This window comes from Aquarana catesbeiana, linkage group LG11, assembly GCF_042186555.1.
Source record: "Aquarana catesbeiana isolate 2022-GZ linkage group LG11, ASM4218655v1, whole genome shotgun sequence".
NCBI classification, from domain to species: domain Eukaryota; kingdom Metazoa; phylum Chordata; class Amphibia; order Anura; family Ranidae; genus Aquarana; species Aquarana catesbeiana.
The window spans coordinates 76,133,698-76,153,431 of record NC_133334.1 but is presented as its reverse complement, the minus strand read 5'-3'; positions in this window follow the sequence as shown (position 1 = coordinate 76,153,431).

The following is a 19,734-nucleotide window of genomic DNA, read 5'->3' as shown; positions in this document are numbered from 1 at the left end:
AAAAAAAAAAATATATATATATATATATATATATATATATATATATATATATATATATATATATATATATAACACATTTATTCATCAGTTTAGGCCAATATGTATTCTTCTACATATTTTTGATAAAAAAATCTATATATTGATTGGTTTGCGCAAAAGTTATAGCTTCTACAAAATAGGGGATAGATTTACAGACTTTCATTTTTTTTTATCTTTTTACTAGTAATGGCGGCGATCTGCGATTTTTAGCCGGACTGCAACATTGCGGCAGGCAAATCTGACCCTATGTGACACTTTTTGGGGACCAGTGACATTATTACCGTATATACTTGAGTATATAAGCCGAGTTTTTTAGCACTTTTTTTGGGCTGATAAAGCCCCCTCGGCTTATACTCGAGTCACTGTGCCCATCTGTAGCCTCAAGCGCCTGATCTCCCGTCGCTGTGGGCCCCTGAGGTTGAGACAGCAGCCACAGAAGCACGGTGACGCAGGAGTGCCTAGGATCAGTCCAGTATCGGTGTGGCTGGATGCTTGTGGCTGGAGATGCAGCAGGCAGACCGGTAGGGCTGGGTAGACCAGAACTGTGGTAGACTGGATTGCAGAAGAAACAGGAACTGGTGCGATTCACAGGGCAGAACTGCAGCAGGCTGGAGGAGTGGATGCAGAGTCAGGCAGGCCGGGTCGGTAATGTTCTGGTGAATCAGGCAGGGCAGCAGGCAGAAGAGACGTCCAAAAAACAAGCCGGAGTCAGCGTATCAAGCAGACAGGGTTAGTAAGAGCAAGCCGGGTCAAAGATCAGAGGTCAGCACAGGTAACATGTTTCAGGACACACAGAAGCTGCAGACCAAACAGCAAGGAGTCTTTGGTGCACTCACTTTAAATAGCCCCTTTGGCGCCAACGTTGGTGACAGGCGCATGCGCTCGCCAATGCGCCGTTAATGTGTGCGTCTGCTGTGCGATTCCTGCTGCACAGCCATGCCTTTCCTCACAGACATGCAGTCTAGTCAGCGGCCGTCCAGTGTAACAAAGCCCCACCCTCTTCTCATCCTCGTCCATGATAGGCGGAACACTGACTCACTGCTGGAAAATGGAATCGTGTTCCATCGAGGAGGAGGTGGGGCTTTGTTACACTGGATGGCCGTCGACTAGACTGCATGTCACAGCGCCAGTGTTCTGTAGATCAAGGTACATGAGGCTGCAGATGGGCAGAGTGAGGAATGCAGATGGGCAGAGTGTGGAATGCAGATGGGCAGAGTGAGGCATGCAGATGGACACAGTGAGGCATGCAGATGGGCAGAGTGAGACATGCAGATGGACACAGGCATGTTGATGGGCAGAGTGAGGCATGCAGATGGGCAGAGTGAGGCATGTGGATGGGCAGAGTTAGGCCTGCAGATGGTGTTAAGTGCAATTCTCAACTGAATTGCTTCTAGTTTATATTGCTTTGCCAAATTTAGCTCTCAAAGAAGTAAGACACAGAATCAGGAGTATCTGTATGTCAGTTCCGAGCATTAAAGGTCCCGTAGTGAACTGAACTGCTTTATTTGAAGCATTTATAGGGCTGGTTACAGAAACATATATTTCAGCAAATTTCCATATAAGGTAACAAGCAGTATATTTCAACATACATCACGCTGGACTTTCATCTAGAAAACCTCAAGCTAGTCTTGCAACATATGCTGACACGTACACATAATGCAGAGAAATGAAAAACAACTTAAGTAGAACTCTAGTCCATTATTTCCAACCTTATCAATTTCCCCCTTTGACATCATCCCCTCCACGATTCTGGGTCCTTGCAAACAAGTGAACAGCCGATACTTCAAAGAGTACTATCCCTAACCGCGGGTTGTCAGAGGAGGATAAGTCTTCTCTATTTACCCTCATCCCTCAAATCCATACCTGCATCTTATAAGCAAAGAGAATAGAAAAGGGGTGATGTCAAGTTACCCTTTTTGTCATTAGAGTTCCTAATACCTTTCTCTTTCTATTCTGTCTGTTCGTGCCTTAATCTTCCTATATAAGCAACAGTTTATCACGGTAAGCAGTACAAAAGCTAAAATTAGAATAAGTATCGGATTGAGCATCCAGTTAAGAATTGCCGTAGCAGTGGGTGACCATCCAGCAAATACATCATACCAATGATGTGTTGTTTCATCTCTTATTTGTGAGGATAAATGTATTAATTTCCCTTTATCTATAACCACAGATATTAGATTATTTTGAAGGGTATGTTCTTGTGTCTCTATGTGTTTTCTAAGTATTTCGGACTCATTTAAGATTTGCCGTAAGGGCTCTAATGATATTATAAAAGGTGTAGTATCAGTAAGATTATCTACCGTCCATTCTAGATTAAATATTCTATGTGCATCTGGTTCAAAAAGGAAAGTGTCATTTTGCCATTTAAGCATTTTAACATTCTTTACGCATCCTGAAAAAGGGGCCGTTTTATTTAAACTTTCCATAGTTTCCTGATCATTTGTGACTAAACAAATATGTTGTGGTCCTATCTCCATAAATCTGTTTCCTACACCTACTGGTAATCTCTGAAACTTACATATGTTAGATTGATGTTTCAATAAGCAAGGTTCATAGACTGGAGAACTTCTTCCACAGACTATTCCCTTATTAGTTTTAGCACATAGACTTAGATCATGAGTCATGTTTTGTGTATCTACATAGTGTCCATAAATCTCAGGGTACCAAAATTCAGGTAGATCCTTTCCTATCAGGAGTGGCATCACTATTAACTTACACATTACCTGGACCTCCTCCACTTTGTATACATCAAACCTTCCAGCACACCATCTTTCCTCACATTCAACTTCTTTTCCTGGTACTTCAAACCATGTACTTTCTAAATTTAAACCCTTGAAATAGTTCATCCAAGTGCGATAATTCCCTAATCGTAGCTCATCTCGAGCTCTATTAATTTGAATGTGATAAGATAGTGTAGAAAAAGCACATTGAGTAATGTTTATGAACTCCTGATTTGCTTTCCACAACTCCAGACTGGCTAGTGCTGTGTGATTAACCATAATATTGAGATATTTAGTTAATTGTACCTGGCTAATTTGTGTTTCGAATGTTGTAGGTAACCATTTGCTTGTGATTATTAAACTATCAGCTATGTGACTTCCTGCACGTTTCCACTTATTTTGTATCATTTCCATCTGTATCCCATTCATTATTCCCATTCCGGTTCCTGCAGCCCCAAGAACTGTATCATACCATTCTCGGCGATACCTACATTCTGGTAGCTGGGGAAAAGTTACATTAAATTTGATTTTTGTTTTCTGTTGTGATATCGAAACATTTATGCAAGATCTAGGAATAGGAGTTAATACAGAGGATTCGAAGATGGTGGGTAGAGCGTCCTCTATCTTTATATTGAAACCATAATGTTGCCATTGTATATATCCTCCTGTTGTTTTTTCCCATTTCCTTACTGGTACAAAATACCATTCGTAGTAAGGATATTGCGTTATACTCTTATCCTGATTTACCCATCTAAGATCAGTACTATTTTCATGAACTGTTACATTGATACCGGGAGTCCATGTATAAACAAACATTTGAAAACATTCAAGCACTATTATCATAGTTAGAAGGATCGTCATTCTGTTTCTCTCGGTTCAGGATTCTTTTTGCAGTGTGATGCGTGGATCCAGGCTGCTTTTCCTTCCAATTTCACTGAAGTGGCTGTGGTCAAAAGCACTTGATATGGACCTTCAAATCTAGGTTCCAATGTCTTTCTGGTGTGTTTCTTAACATATACATAATCTCCTGGTAGCGGTGTATGTGTACCTGCTATTGAGTTAGGGTCTGGAAGAGAAGAATACACACTTTTGTGGATCTTAGTTAGACGTTGTTGTAATGTGTATCACATATGCAGTCAAACTATCACATTGCAATTGCATACTCTGTGGAAAGTATAGACCTAATCTAGGTGCATTCCCAAAAAGTATTTCATATGGGGACAACCCCGTTTTTCCTGTTGGGGTGTATCTTATGGAAAACAAAGCCAAAGGCAGGCATTCTGGCCAAGGCTTGTTTAACTCTTGCATGGCTTTTTGTATTTTCAACTTTATTGTCCCATTTACTCTTTCCACTGATCCTGAACTCTGTGGGTGGTAAGGGGTGTGGAAACTTTGTTGAACCCCTAACATGGTCATCACATTCTGCATGATTTCTCCTGTAAAGTGTGTCCCCCTATCTGATTCTATGGTTTCAGGAAGACCAAACCTAGGTATTAACTCAGTGATCAGTTTCTTGACTGTGGCTTTTGCTGTAGCTGATTTTACTGGATAGCTTTCGGGCCAACCTGAAAATAAATCGATACACATGAGGACAAATTCAAAGGGGTCGCTCTTAGGCATTTGTATGTAGTCAATTTGCAGTCTCTGGAAGGGGTATTGGGCCCGGACCTGTTGTTTTCGAGGGGTTTTTACTCTCTGTCCTGGGTTATTCAGGAGACAGATTTGGCAGGCTGCACAGTAGTTTCTCGCAGTACTACTGAATCCGGGGGCGAGCCATCCTTGGTTCACAATCCTATACATGGAATTGGAACTGACATGTGTGGGTAGGTGAACTGCCGCTGCCATTGCTGGGTACAGAGAGGCAGGTAGGCATACTTTGCCTCCTTCCCTCCATACATTATCAAGGTCTGGTGCTGCTCCCATCCTGACCCACTTATCTTTCTCGCTCTCCCCTGCTTGCTCCTGTAATTTACTCAGCTGCTGCCATGTTGGTTCTGGGATACTCACCTCTACCGCTGCTAAGGTCTCAGGGCTTCCTTCCCCTAGAGCTGCCTGTTTTGCAGTCAAATCTGCAAATGCATTTCCTTTTGCCTCGATTGTTTTTGCGCTCGTGTGTGCCGCTATCTTCATAATGGCCACTCGTTTAACCTTTTGAAGATTGTTCATGACTCTCTTAATCCCTTCTCCATGTTTTACAGGTGTACCTGCTGCTGTCAGATAACCTCTAGCCCTCCATATGTGGCCATAATCGTGCGCTATTCCCTTCTCGTCCTTTTAAATATTCTAGGGCTTGTTCTAAAGCTTTTAATTCTGCTTCTTGTGCTGACATGTGGGCTGGTAAGGGCTGTGCTTCAATCACCTGTGTATCAGTCACTACAGCATACCCTGTGTGATATTTACCCTTGTCATCAGCAAACCTGCTGCCATCTATGTACAAAGTGTGCTCAGCGTTTAAGATTGGTGTATCTGTAACATGTGGGAATCCCATTGTCTCCTGTTCCATGAGCTGAAAACAATCGTGCTCATCTATCCCTTTAAACAGAAGAGTGTCAGTTTCCTCATCTCCTTCCTTATTAGCACTATTATTATCATTCCCCTTGCCAAATCTGGTGACTGAAGAGGCAAAAAGGGGACCAAATTTAAGGTTGTACAGCGCTGAAAAGTGACATTTGGAGGTAAAAGTAAAGTACACTGTAACCTTAAGTGCCTAGCCATTGAAATGTGTTTGGGCTGAACTTGAGACAAGATTGCATGTATGTCATGTGTGGTGTGCACTACAACTGGATTGTCTAGAACAATTTCTGATGACTTATCTATGATTATCGACACTGCTGCTACCGCCCGTACACAGGACGGTGAACCTCTGGACACTGGATCTAATGCTGCTTCTGTAAGCATATACGGTACAATTTTCAAACAATCGTATAATGGCTGCATCAAAGCGCTAGCGTGTGGTATCCATTGTCTACAATATGACACAATACCTAAAAACATACGCAATTGTTTGAAATTCCGTGGGGGTAACATTCCCTTTATCACTTGAACCCTCTCCTCAGTGAGATGTCTTGTACCCTGTGATATACAATGTCCCAAAAAGATAACTTTTTTCTGACACACTTGCAACTTTTTCTTATTAACCTTGCAACCTTTTTCTGCCAAAAATCGCAACAAATTAATTAAACAAAGTCAGAGTCATTTTATGTCTGCATAAATCCTCCCCATCCTGCCAGGTTGCTTCATGTGTATACATTAACTGTGTCACAAATCTACAGAAAGCAGCTGGCTTTGCTACCGGGTCTGGGGCGCTCTGTATTAATGCCAGAAGAGTATCTGCTGACCAAGGCTTCCAAGTCCTTATTTGCATCCTACGAGTAATAGTAGGTGGGGCGTCTGGATGGGCTGCTTGTCCAAATTCTGGATTATTTACCTGTACAATGTGTGTATCAGTGCGTACGGGGGCTACAGTTTCTGAATGAGGTTTTTGTGCCCCACAATGCACACATTCTACTGCCCATTCTGGGTTCTTTGCTCCACAAACCTGACAAACCCATCCTCTCCCCTCAAGTACAGGATATATCTTGTGTGGTTTACGTTCTATGTCAGTATATGGGGGTGGGATGGTTGAACTAAGATTATTTAAAATTTCAACATTTTTTGTTCTTCTGTCTTTCATATCCCAACCATCACAATCTGGATTATATTTCCACCCCTCTTCTTTCGCTCTATTTGAGACCTTAATTAAGCATTGAACCTGACGCATCCATTGCTTTTCTAACACCTCTCCTTGTCTGTCCCTTTTTATTTCACTCCATACATCCGGGTCTAAACCTGCTGCTCCTTTCACCTTAAATTTACGAAGGACATCCTTTAAGTCCCTCGCTTCATCTTTCCCATAGATGTTTTTAATTATCTGTGGCACCGTATAATGCGCCACAATTCCCTGACGGGGTTTCGTGTTCTGCTGGCCCATTCTGACAGTCCGTGCCTAGGTAGCGTGTGGGACACTTAGTGTACAATACAAAGCACTGAAAAAGGTACACTAGTTCCTCATTGCCTTCCTCCTAGGGTGCCAGAATACTAAAAACCTCTCCAGATGAGATTTCTGAAATCGAATTACTTTATATGCTAGCCAACTGACAAATATTATGACCAGACTGACGGCTACAACATATACAAGCATTCCTTTAAGTGACCAGGTATCCAACTAGATCTCCAGGCTTATGGAGACCTTATTCCCCCCGTATCTGGGATCCCTCTCGTGCACTCTTATCCCTGCTTTATGGAGCAGACAGGGCTTATACTCTCAACCCGCCTATGGTTTATGAATTAGATGTGAGGTTAAGCATAAGCGTCAGACCCCCCAGAAGGGCGCATTCCGTTGCTTAGTTCGGCAATCCCCTTCTAACTCATACCATCCTTGACAAGGCTCATTCACTTTCTCAACAAGACAGACAGACAGACAACAAATAATTCCACCAATATAAACCAAAATGTGCAGTAATTCTAGACTCACCACTACAGAGGCTGGTGTTTTAAAACCAGGAGAACCGTAACTGACAGAACGGATAGGCACAAATCAGGGGAGCACAGAATATAAGAAAAATAAAGCTTTTTCTTACCTGCGCAGGTTTTCGATCTGTGGTTCCCTGAATGCCTGTCCTTTTGTTCCGTCAGTCTCATTCATCCACCTCTTGTAGTATCATCGGTAAGTCCCTGTTTTCGGGTGCCAGAAATGTTAAATGCAATTCTCAACTGAATTGCTTCTAGTTTATATTGCTTTGCCAAATTTAGCTCTCAAAGAAGTAAGACACAGAATCAGGAGTATCTGTATGTCAGTTTCGAGCATTAAAGGTCCCGTAGTGAACTGAACTGCTTTATTTGAAGCATTTATAGGGCTGGTTACAGAAACATATATTTCAGCAAATTTCCATATAAGGTAACAAGCAGTATATTTCAACATACATCACGCTGGACTTTCATCTGGAAAACCTCAAGCTAGTCTTGCAACATATGCTGACACGTACACATAATGCAGAGAAATGAAAAACAACTTAAGTAGAACTCTAGTCCATTATTTCCAACCTTATCAGATGGACACAGTGAGGCCTGCAGATGGACACAGTGAGGCATGCAGATGGGCAGAGTGAGGCATGCAGATGGGCAGAGTGAGACATGCAGATGGACACAGTGAGGCATGCAGATGGACACAGTGAGGCTGCAGATGGGCATTGTTGACCCTCTTTTCCACCTACAGTAGCTGCTGCATTTCCCACCCTAGGCTTATACTCGAGTCAATACGTTTTCCCAGTTTTTTGTGGTAAAATTAGGTGCCTCGGCTTATATTCGGGTCGGCCTATACTCGAGTATATACGGTACATTGACCAGTGCTATAAAAATGCACTGATCAATGTTTAAATGACACTGGCAGGTAGGGATGAGCTTCGTGTTCGAGTCGAACCCATGTTCGACTCGAACATCGGCTGTTCGATTGTTCGCCGAATTGCGAACGATGTGGGCCGTTCGCGCCAAATTCGTGTGGCGCGTCACGGCCCATAATTCACTGCGGCATTGCAGTGCATTGCTTGCTGATGATTGGCCAAGCATGCACTATGACCCGCATGCTTGGCCAATCACAGCGCCGCCTTAACAGAGAGCCATAATTGGCCAAAGCCAAGGAGGCTTTGGCCAATTATGGCTCAGGGGATTTAGTACACGCCCCACACTATATAAGGCCGCCTGCACGGCGGCCCTGTGTAGTGTGTTCCGGTGTGCTTAGAGAGAGAGAGAGACAGTGTCATTTCATTTGAGTTAGCTAGATTAGGCAGGACAGTCAGTCAGTTAGCTGCACTTAAAGTGTATTGTGTATATATATGCATCCCAGGTGTTGCATATATAGATATATATATACACTGTATTCAGTTTAGCTAGATCCGTTCCTGTTATCTTCTAGACTATTTACATGTAGTGCAGTGCGTCCTGCTCACAGTGTTCAGCTAGATCCGTTCCTGTTATATTCCTACTGACAGGCAGGCTTGTCTTGTTACAGTATTTTGAAGAAAATTACTGGTGTTCTTTTGATCCTATTAGTACCACAGTCAGGCAGCTAGACTATTTACATTTAGTGCAGTGCGTCCTGCTCACAGTGTTCAGCTAGATCCGTTCCTGTTATCTTCTTACTGACAGGCAGGCTTGTCTTGTTACAGTATTTTAAAGAAAATTACTGGTGTTCTTTTGATCCTATTAGTACCACAGTCAGGCAGCTAGACTATTTACAGTTAGTGCAGTGCGTCCTGCCCACAGTGTTCTGCTAAACCTACAAGTAAGTGGGGTGCGTCCTGCTCACAGTGTTCAGCTAAACCTACAAGTTAGTGGGGTGCGTCCACCTCACAGTGTTCAGCTAAACCTACAAGCTAGTGGGATGCGTCCTGCTCACAGTGTTCAGCTAGATCCGTTTCTGTTATCTTCTTACTAACAGGCAGGCTTGTCTTGTTACAGTAAATACAGCTACCTGAAGAAAATTGCTGGTGTTCTTTTGATCCTATTAGTACCACAGTCAGGCAGCTAGACTATTTACAGTTAGTGCAGTGCGTCCTGCTCACATTGTTCTGCTAAACCTACAAGTTAGTGGGGTGCGTCCTGCTCACAGTGTTCAGCTAAACCTACAAGTTAGTGGGGTGCGTCCACCTCACAGTGTTCAGCTAAACCCACAAGCTAGTGGGGTGCGTCCTGCTCACAGTGTTCAGCTAGATCCGTTTCTGTTATCTTCTTACTGACAGGCAGGCTTGTCTTGTTACAGTAAATACAGCTACCTGAAGAAAATTGCTGGTGTTCTTTTGATCCTATTAGTACCACGGTCAGGCAGCTAGACTATTTACAGTTAGTGCAGTGCGTCCTGCTCACAGTGTTCTGCTAAACCTACAAGTTAGTGGGGTGCGTCCTGCTCACAGTGTTCAGCTAAACCTACAAGTTAGTGGGGTGCGTCCACCTCACAGTGTTCAGCTAAACCTACAAGCTAGTGGGGTGCGTCCTGCTCACAGTGTTCAGCTAGATCCGTTCCTGTTATCTTCTTACTGACAGGCAGGCTTGTCTTGTTACAGTAAATACAGCTACCTGAAGAAAATTGCTGGTGTTCTTTTGATCCTATTAGTACCACAGTCAGGCAGCTAGACTATTTACAGTTAGTGCAGTGCGTCCTGCTCACAGTGTTCTGCTAAACCTACAAGTTAGTGGGGTGCGTCCTGCTCACAGTGTTCAGCTAAACCTACAAGTTAGTGGGGTGCGTCCACCTCACAGTGTTCAGCTAAACCTACAAGCTAGTGGGGTGCGTCCTGCTCACAGTGTTCAGCTAGATCCGTTCCTGTTATCTTCTTACTGACAGGCAGGCTTGTCTTGTTACAGTATTTTAAAGAAAATTGCTGGTGTTCTTTTGATCCTATTAGTACCACAGTCAGGCAGCTAGACTATTTACAGTTAGTGCAGTGCGTCCTGCTCACAGTGTTCTGCTAAACCTACAAGTTAGTGGGGTGCGCCCTGCTCACAGTGTTCAGCTAAACCTACAAGTTAGTGGGGTGCGTCCACCTCACAGTGTTCAGCTAAAGCTACCTGTAGAAGGTTGGTGGTGTTCTCATACTACAGGCAGGCAGTTGATTTTGCTAGCTGCAGTATCAGTACATATATATATATATATATATATATATATATATATCCCAGCTTAGTGCAGCTACAGGCCATTAGTATGTCTGGAAGGCCAAGAAGGAGAGGCAGACAGTCACAAGCCAATAAGAGAGGGCAAGCAGGCTCTGTGTCTAGTGCTGGTCGTGGAGACGGTGCATCCTCATCAGCACGTGGCCATGGGACACGCTTGGCCTTTTTTTCGGCAGCTGGCCATGTTTAGCCGCAACATGCGGAAGACTTGGTCGAGTGGATGACCAAGCCGTCCTCATCCTCCTCATCCTCTCTCACCCATGCCCAGGTTACTTTGTCTGGCAAAGCAGCGGCCTCTTCCCTTGGCTCAATGTCATCAGTGACTCCTTCCCTAGCCCCACCATGTCCTCCTGAGGAGTCCCTCGAACTGTTTGACCACAGTGTTGGGTACATGCTCCAGGAGGATGCCCAGCGTTTGGAAGGCTCTGATGATGATACTGAGCTCGATGAAGGCAGTAACACGAGCACGGACAGAGGGGGTGCCCAAGAAGGATAGCAATCTGGCAGTCATGCTCCCCCTGCTGCAGCATACTGCCAGGTTTGCTCCAGTGATGAGGAGGGAGGGGATGATGAGGTCACTGACTCAACGTGGGTGCCTGATAGGAGAGAGGAGGAGGAGGAGGAGGAGGAGGCGGCACATCACCAACGAGGCAGGATGCCCTCCAGGGGCCAGCCTAAGGGCAGCACATTGACTGCATCACACCCCAAAGCTCCACATGTGCAGGGCGCTGCAGTCTCTGCGCGTTATTCAAAAAGTTCTTTGGTGTGGGCCTTTTTTGAGACGAGTGCATCAGATCGCACCGCTGCTATTTGCAACATATGTCTCAAGCGTATCTCGCGTGGCCAAAACATCTCCCGCTTGGGTACCACATGCTTGACCAGACATATGTTGACCTGCCATGCAGTTCGTTGGCAAGCGTATCTAAAAGACCCACACCAAAGAACAAAGAGGACCTCTGCTTGCTCCTCATCAGCTGAGATTTCCAACCCCACTAGACCTTCAGTCCTCTCTGAGACCTGCACTGAGAGGAATGAAGGTGTAGAATTAGGTGTGTCACAGCCACGTACTTGTGGGCAATCTGATTTTGGTACACCAACGTCAGATTGTACCAGGCAAATTTCCCTGCCCCAGCTGCTGCACCGCCGAAAGAAGTTTGCTCCCAGCCATCCACATGCCCAACGGTTGAATGCTAGCTTGGCAAGATTGCTAGCACTTCAACTGCTGCCTTTTCAGTTGGTAGACTCTGCCCCCTTCCGTGAGTTTGTGGAATGTGCGGTTCCTCAGTGGCAGGTACCCAAACGCCACTTTTTCTCACGGAAGGCAATTCCGGCTCTCTACCAGCATGTGGAAGGCAATGTCCATGCCTCGCTGGACAGGGCGGTCAGCGGTAAGGTGCATATTACCGCTGACTTATGGTCCAGCAGGCATGGACAGGGACGTTACCTAAGTTTCACGGCGCATTGGGTGACTCTGCTGGCAGCTGGGAAGGATGCAGGACAAGGTGCAGTAGTGTTGGAGGTTGTTCCGCCACCACGCCTCCAAAATGCTAATGATTGTGACACACCTCTCTCCTCCACCCCCTCCTCTTCTTCTTCCTCCATGGCCTCTTCCTCGGAACCAGCGGTGCTCCGTAGTCGTTCAAGGGGCTACGCAAGTACGCAGGCCAAAAGATGCCATGCGGTGCTTGAGCTGGTGTGCTTGGGGGACAGGAGCCACACTGGGGCAGAGGTTCTGTCAGCTCTGCAGGGGCAGGTTCAGAGGTGGTTGACGCCACGCCAACTTAAGGCAGGAATGGTGGTTTGCGACAATGGCACCAACCTCCTCTCTGCCCTCCGACAGGGACAAATGACCCATGTGCCCTGTTTGGCTCACGTCCTTAACTTGGTGGTGCAGCGGTTCTTGGGCAGGTACCCGGGCTTACAGGATGTCCTGAGGCAGGCCAGGAAAGTCTGTGTGCATTTCCGCCGGTCATATAATGCCAGTGCTCGGCTGACGGACCTCCAAAAGGAGTTTAACCTGCCCAAGAACCGCCTAATCTGTGACATGCCCACCAGGTGGAACTCAACGTTGGCCATGCTGCAGCGGCTGCACACGCAGCAGAGGGCCATCAATGAGTACCTGTGCGACTATGGCACCAGGACAGGGTCAGGGGAGCTTGGTTTTTTTTCCCCACGCCAGTGGGCCATGATCAGGGATGCATGCACTGTCCTGTCACCATTTGAGGAGGCCACGAGGATGGTGAGCAGTGACAGTGCATGCATCAGTGACACTGTCCCCCTTGTCCACCTGTTGGAGCACACGCTGCGTGGAATAATGGACAGGGCACTTGAGGCAGAACAGAGGCAGGAAGAGGAGGACTTCCTTAGTTCTCAAGGCCCCCTTTATCCAGACAGTGTTCCTGCGTGCCCGCCGATCACACAGGAAGAGGACGAGGAGGAAGAGGAGGAGGAGGAAGATTGTGTCAGTATGGAGGTGGAGCCTGGCACTCAGCATCAGCAGCAGTCTTTAAGGGATCAGTCCCAAGAAACACATGGACTTGTACGTGGCTGGGAGGAGGTGGCTGCGGACCATGTCATCCTTAGTGACCCAGAGGACTCCGGACCGAATGCCTCAGCAAACCTACGCTGCATGGCCTCCCTGATCCTGCAAAGCCTGCGTAAGGATCCTCGTATTCGTGGTATCAAGGAGAAGGACCAATACTGGCTGGCAACCCTCCTTGATCCACGTTACAAGGGTAAGGTTGCGGACCTTATCTTGCCATCGCAGAGGGAGCAGAGGATGAAACATCTTCGGGAGGCCTTGCAGAAAGGTCTGTGCAACGCGTTCCCAGAGACTGGGAGGTTACAAACTCCTGTTTCTGGACAACGTGTTGCTGAGGCTTCGGTCAGTCAAAGAAGGAGCGGTGGAGAAGGTGGCCGTCTGACCGATGCGTTCAGGCAATTTTTTGGTCCGCAGCCCCAAGGTATGATCGGTTCCAGCAACCATCGCCAGCGTCTGTTTTACATGGTGCAGGAATACCTAGGGGCAAGATCAGACTTGGACACCTTTCCCACCGAAAATCCTCTGGGTTACTGGGTCTTGAGGATGGATCACTGGCCAGAGCTTGCACAGTATGCAACTGAGCTACTGGCCTGTCCTGCATCCAGCGTTCTTTCGGAACGCACATTCAGTGCTGCTGGAGGCGTGGTAACCGATCACAGGGTGCGTCTGTCCACTGACTCGGTCGATCGACTGACCTTCATAAAAATGAATGAGTCTTGGATCACCACCAGCTACCAAGCACCTGATGCTGATGTAACCGAATAATTTTTTTTGAAATCTCAGATCCCTTCAAAGACTGCCTATGCTGATGCTGAGTGACTATCCCTGAGTAATTATCCTCTTCATCCTCAATCATCACGCTGATAGCTTGTAAGAACATTTTTGGTTCTGGGTGCCACCACCAGTGCCTAAGGCACAATTTTTCAGCCCCTGTTTAACAGGGGCGTGTAATTACGATTTTTGATGCAATACTTTGCAGCAGGGCTCGTTCCTGCATTCCAACTAGAGTGTCTGTGAGGGGTTGCAGTGCTGTGGCACCAGCACCAGTGCCTAAGGCCTAATTTTTCAGCTCCTGTTCAACAGGGGCATGTAATTACAATTCTTGATCTAATATTTCACAGCAGAGCCCTGTGAGGGCTTACAGTGTTGTGGCCACAGCAACACCTAAGGCCCAAATTTCTGCTGAGTATATAGGGCAGGACCCTACTTTCAAACAACTAACTTACAAACGACTCCTACTTGCAAACGGAAGGAGATAACAGGAAGTGAAATCTACCCCTAGGAAGGGAAATTCTCTCCTGTAAGAGTTAATATGGGAAAAACGTTTCTCCTTTCCACTGATGCTTTCCAATCCATTGTGACAAAAAGTGAGGTGAAATCTTCTGAAGAGGAGGAAAGACGGCAAAACAAATGTCACAGGGGTGATAACCCTTCCCTATGTTTTCCAAAAAGCTTAAAAAAGATTTTTTGGCTGGAGCTAAACACGTTAAAAATGTACCCGTTCAAAATTACAAAGAGATTCTACTTAACAACAAACCTACAGCCTGTATACTGCTGTTCAGAGTATATAGGGCCTGGTGGCCCCACACCTTTTCTTTATTTTAATTTGGGTGCGGGGTTCCCCTTAATATCCATACAAGACCCAAAGGGCCTGGTAATGGACTGGGGGGTACCCATGCCGTTTGTCTCACTGATTTTCATCCATATTGCCAGGACCCGACATTACATTAAACCCGCAAGCAGTTTTAAATGAGATTTTTTCCTTTAAAAATGACATTTGGTGCAGGGACTGTTCTAAACAAGGGAAACACGTGTCACTTTACAGGCATACTATAGACACCCCTCAGGTACGATATTTAAAGGAATATTTCACTTTTTTTTTTTTTACTTTAAGCATCATTAAAATCACTGCTCCCGAAAAAACGGCCGTTTTTAAAAGTTTTTTTTGCATTGATACATGTCCCCTGGGGTAGGACCCGGGTCCCCAAACCCTTTTTAGGACAATACCATGCAAATTAGCCTTTAAAATGAGCACTTTTGATTTCGAACGTTCGAGTCCCATAGACGTCAATGGGGTTCTAACGTTCGTGCAAACTTTCGGTCCGTTCGCAGGTTCTGGTGCGAACCGAACCGGGGGGTGTTCGGCTCATCCCTACTGGCAGGGAAGGGGTTAACACTAGGGGGTTATCAAGGGGTTAACTGTGTTCCCTGGATGTGTTCTAACTGTAGGGGAGATGGGCTGCCAGGGACATGACAGAGATCACTGTTACCGATCACTGGGAATAGCAGATCTCTGAGATGTCTCCTGCCAGGATGGGGATCACCTTGTTTACATAGGCAGACCCCTGTTCTGCCTCTGTGTACCGCGATCGCGAGTCACCGGCGGACATCAAGTTCGCGGGACCCGCAGGTGTGCTTCCGTGGCATGCAGCAGGCACACCCACAGTTTCACATGCATGGACCGCCGAACTGAGGCTGGTTGGCAAGTTGTTAGCCGACTTACTATAACGAGGTCGGGAAGTGGTTAAAAGAGAAATATGGACTTTGAAAATAAACAAAAATGTTTACTCTCCTAGGTAAATGATTGATACCGGGAGTCCATGTATAAACAAACATTTGAAAACATTCAAGCACTATTATCATAGTTAGAAGGATCGTCATTCTGTTTCTCTCGGTTCAGGATTCTTTTTGCAGTGTGATGCGTGGATCCAGGCTGCTTTTCCTTCCAATTTCACTGAAGTGGCTGTGGTCAAAAGCACTTGATATGGACCTTCAAATCTAGGTTCCAATGTCTTTCTGGTGTGTTTCTTAACATATACATAATCTCCTGGTAGCGGTGTATGTGTACCTGCTATTGAGTTAGGGTCTGGAAGAGAAGAATACACACTTTTGTGGATCTTAGTTAGACGTTGTTGTAATGTGTATCACATATGCAGTCAAACTATCACATTGCAATTGCATACTCTGTGGAAAGTATAGACCTAATCTAGGTGCATTCCCAAAAAGTATTTCATATGGGGACAACCCCGTTTTTCCTGTTGGGGTGTATCTTATGGAAAACAAAGCCAAAGGCAGGCATTCTGGCCAAGGCTTGTTTAACTCTTGCATGGCTTTTTGTATTTTCAACTTTATTGTCCCATTTACTCTTTCCACTGATCCTGAACTCTGTGGGTGGTAAGGGGTGTGGAAACTTTGTTGAACCCCTAACATGGTCATCACATTCTGCATGATTTCTCCTGTAAAGTGTGTCCCCCTATCTGATTCTATGGTTTCAGGAAGACCAAACTTAGGTATTAACTCAGTGATCAGTTTCTTGACTGTGGCTTTTGCTGTAGCTGATTTTACTGGATAGCTTTCGGGCCAACCTGAAAATAAATCGATACACATGAGGACAAATTCAAAGGGGCCGCTCTTAGGCATTTGTATGTAGTCAATTTGCAGTCTCTGGAAGGGGTATTGGGCCCGGACCTGGTGTTTTCGTGGGGTTTTTACTCTCTGTCCTGGGTTATTCAGGAGACAGATTTGGCAGGCTGCACAGTAGTTTCTCGCAGTACTACTGAATCCGGGGGCGAGCCATCCTTGGTTCACAATCCTATACATGGAATTGGAACTGACATGTGTGGGTAGGTGAACTGCCGCTGCCATTGCTGGGTACAGAGAGGCAGGTAGGCATACTTTGCCTCCTTCCCTCCATACATTATCAAGGTCTGGTGCTGCTCCCATCCTGACCCACTTATCTTTCTCGCTCTCCCCTGCTTGCTCCTGTAATTTACTCAGCTGCTGCCATGTTGGTTCTGGGATGCTCACCTCTACCGCTGCTAAGGTCTCAGGGCTTCCTTCCCCTAGAGCTGCCTGTTTTGCAGTCAAATCTGCAAATGCATTTCCTTTTGCCTCGATTGTTTTTGCGCTCGTGTGTGCCGCTATCTTCATAATGGCCACTTGTTTAACCTTTTGAAGATTGTTCATGACTCTCTTAATCCCTTCTCCATGTTTTACAGGTGTACCTGCTGCTGTCAGATAACCTTTAGCCCTCCATATGTGGCCATAATCGTGCGCTACACCATAAGCGTAGGCAGAGTCAGTATAAATATTCCCTTCTCGTCCTTTTAAATATTCTAGGGCTTGTTCTAAAGCTTTTAATTCTGCTTCTTGTGCTGACATGTGGGCTGGTAAGGGCTGTGCTTCAATCACCTGTGTATCAGTCACTACAGCATACCCTGTGTGATATTTACCCTTGTCATCAGCAAACCTGCTGCCATCTATGTACAAAGTGTGCTCAGCGTTTAAGATTGGTGTATCTGTAACATGTGGGAATCCCATTGTCTCCTGTTCCATGAGCTGAAAACAATCGTGCTCATCTATCCCTTTAAACAGAAGAGTGTCAGTTTCCTCATCTCCTTCCTTATTAGCACTATTATTATCATTCCCCCTTGCCAAATCTAGTGACTGAAGAGGCAAAAAGGTGGCCAAATTTAAGGTTGTACAGCGCTGAAAAGTGACATTTGGAGGTAAAAGTAAAGTACACTGTAACCTTAATTGCCTAGCCATTGAAATGTGTTTGGGCTGAACTTGAGACAAGATTGCATGTATGTCATGTGTGGTGTGCACTACAACTGGATTGTCTAGAACAATTTCTGATGACTTATCTATGATTATTGACACTGCTGCTACCGCCCGTACACAGGACGGTGAACCTCTGGACACTGGATCTAATGCTGCTTCTGTAAGCATATACGGTACAATTTTCAAACAATCGTATAATGGCTGCATCAAAGCGCTAGCGTGTGGTATCCATTGTCTACAATATGACACAATACCTAAAAACATACGCAATTGTTTGAAATTCCGTGGGGGTAACATTCCCTTTATCACTTGAACCCTCTCCTCAGTGAGATGTCTTGTACCCTGTGATATACAATGTCCCAAAAAGATAACTTTTTTCTGACACACTTGCAACTTTTTCTTATTAACCTTGCAACCTTTTTCTGCCAAAAATCGCAACAAATTAATTAAACAAAGTCAGAGTCATTTTATGTCTGCATAAATCCTCCCCATCCTGCCAGGTTGCTTCATGTGTATACATTAACTGTGTCACAAATCTACAGAAAGCAGCTGGCTTTGCTACCGGGTCTGGGGCGCTCTGTATTAATGCCATAAGAGTATCTGCTGACCAAGGCTTCCAAGTCCTTATTTGCATCCTACGAGTAATAGTAGGTGGGGCGTCTGGATGGGCTGCTTGTCCAAATTCTGGATTATTTACCTGTACAATGCGTGTATCAGTGCGTACGGGGGCTACAGTTTCTGAATGAGGTTTTTGTGCCCCACAATGCACACATTCTACTGCCCATTCTGGGTTCTTTGCTCCACAAACCTGACAAACCCATCCTCTCCCCTCAAGTACAGGATATATCTTGTGTGGTTTACGTTGTATGTCAGTATATGGGGGTGGGATGGTTGAACTAAGATTATTTAAAATTTCAACATTTTTTGTTCTTCTGTCTTTCATATCCCAACCATCACAATCTGGATTGTATTTCCACCCCTCTTCTTTCGCTCTATTTGAGACCTTAATTAAGCATTGAACCTGACGCATCCATTGCTTTTCTAACACCTCTCCTTGCCTGTCCCTTTTTATTTCACTCCATACATCCGGGTCTAAACCCGCTGCTCCTTTCACCTTAAATTTACGAAGGACATCCTTTAAGTCCCTCGCTTCATCTTTCCCATAGATGTTTTTAATTATCTGTGGCACCGTATAATGCGCCACAATTCCCTGACGGGGTTTCGTGTTCTTCTGGCCCATTCTGACAGTCCGTGCCTAGGTAGCGTGTGGGACACTTAGTGTACAATACAAAGCACTGAAAAAGGTACACTAGTTCCTCGTTGCCTTCCTCCTAGGGTGCCAGAATACTAAAAACCTCTCCGGATGAGATTTCTGAAATCGAATTACTTTATATGCTAGCCAACTGACAAATATTATGACCAGACTGACGGCTACAACATATACAAGCATTCCTTTAAGTGACCAGGTATCCAACTAGATCTCCGGGCTTATGGAGACCTTATTCCCCCCCGTATCTGGGATCCCTCTCGTGCACTCTTATCCCTGCTTTATGGAGCAGACAGGGCTTATACTCTCAACCTGCCTATGGTTTATGAATTAGATGTGAGGTTAAGCATAAGCGTCAGACCCCCCGGAAGGGCGCATTCCGTTGCTTAGTTCGGCAATCCCCTTCTAACTCATACCATCCTTGACAAGGCTCATTCACTTTCTCAACAAGACAGACAGACAGACAACAAATAATTCCAGCAATATACCGTATTTGTCGGCGTATAACACGCACTTTTTTCCCCTTAAAATCAGGGGAAAGTCGCAGGTGCGTTTTATACGCCGATCCCCTGCGATCCCGAGCTGTCAAAATATCAAAATCGCTGACCGCGATTTGAAAATGGCGCCGCCGGCGCCGAAATACACAGAGCCGGTCCTCGGCTCTTTCCGGCGGCTCTCGTTTACTTTCGGTTTCACTCGTAGTCCCGAGCGGAGCTATCCGAACCTACTTCGGATAGCTCCGCTCGGGACTACGAATGGAGCCGAAAGTGAACGAGAGCCGCCGGAAAGAGTCGAGGACCGGCTCTGTGTATTTCGGCGCCGGCAGCGCCATTTTCAAATCGCGGTCGGCGATTTTGAAGCCCAGCAAGCAGGACAGGGGATCGAAGGCTGCACTGGGG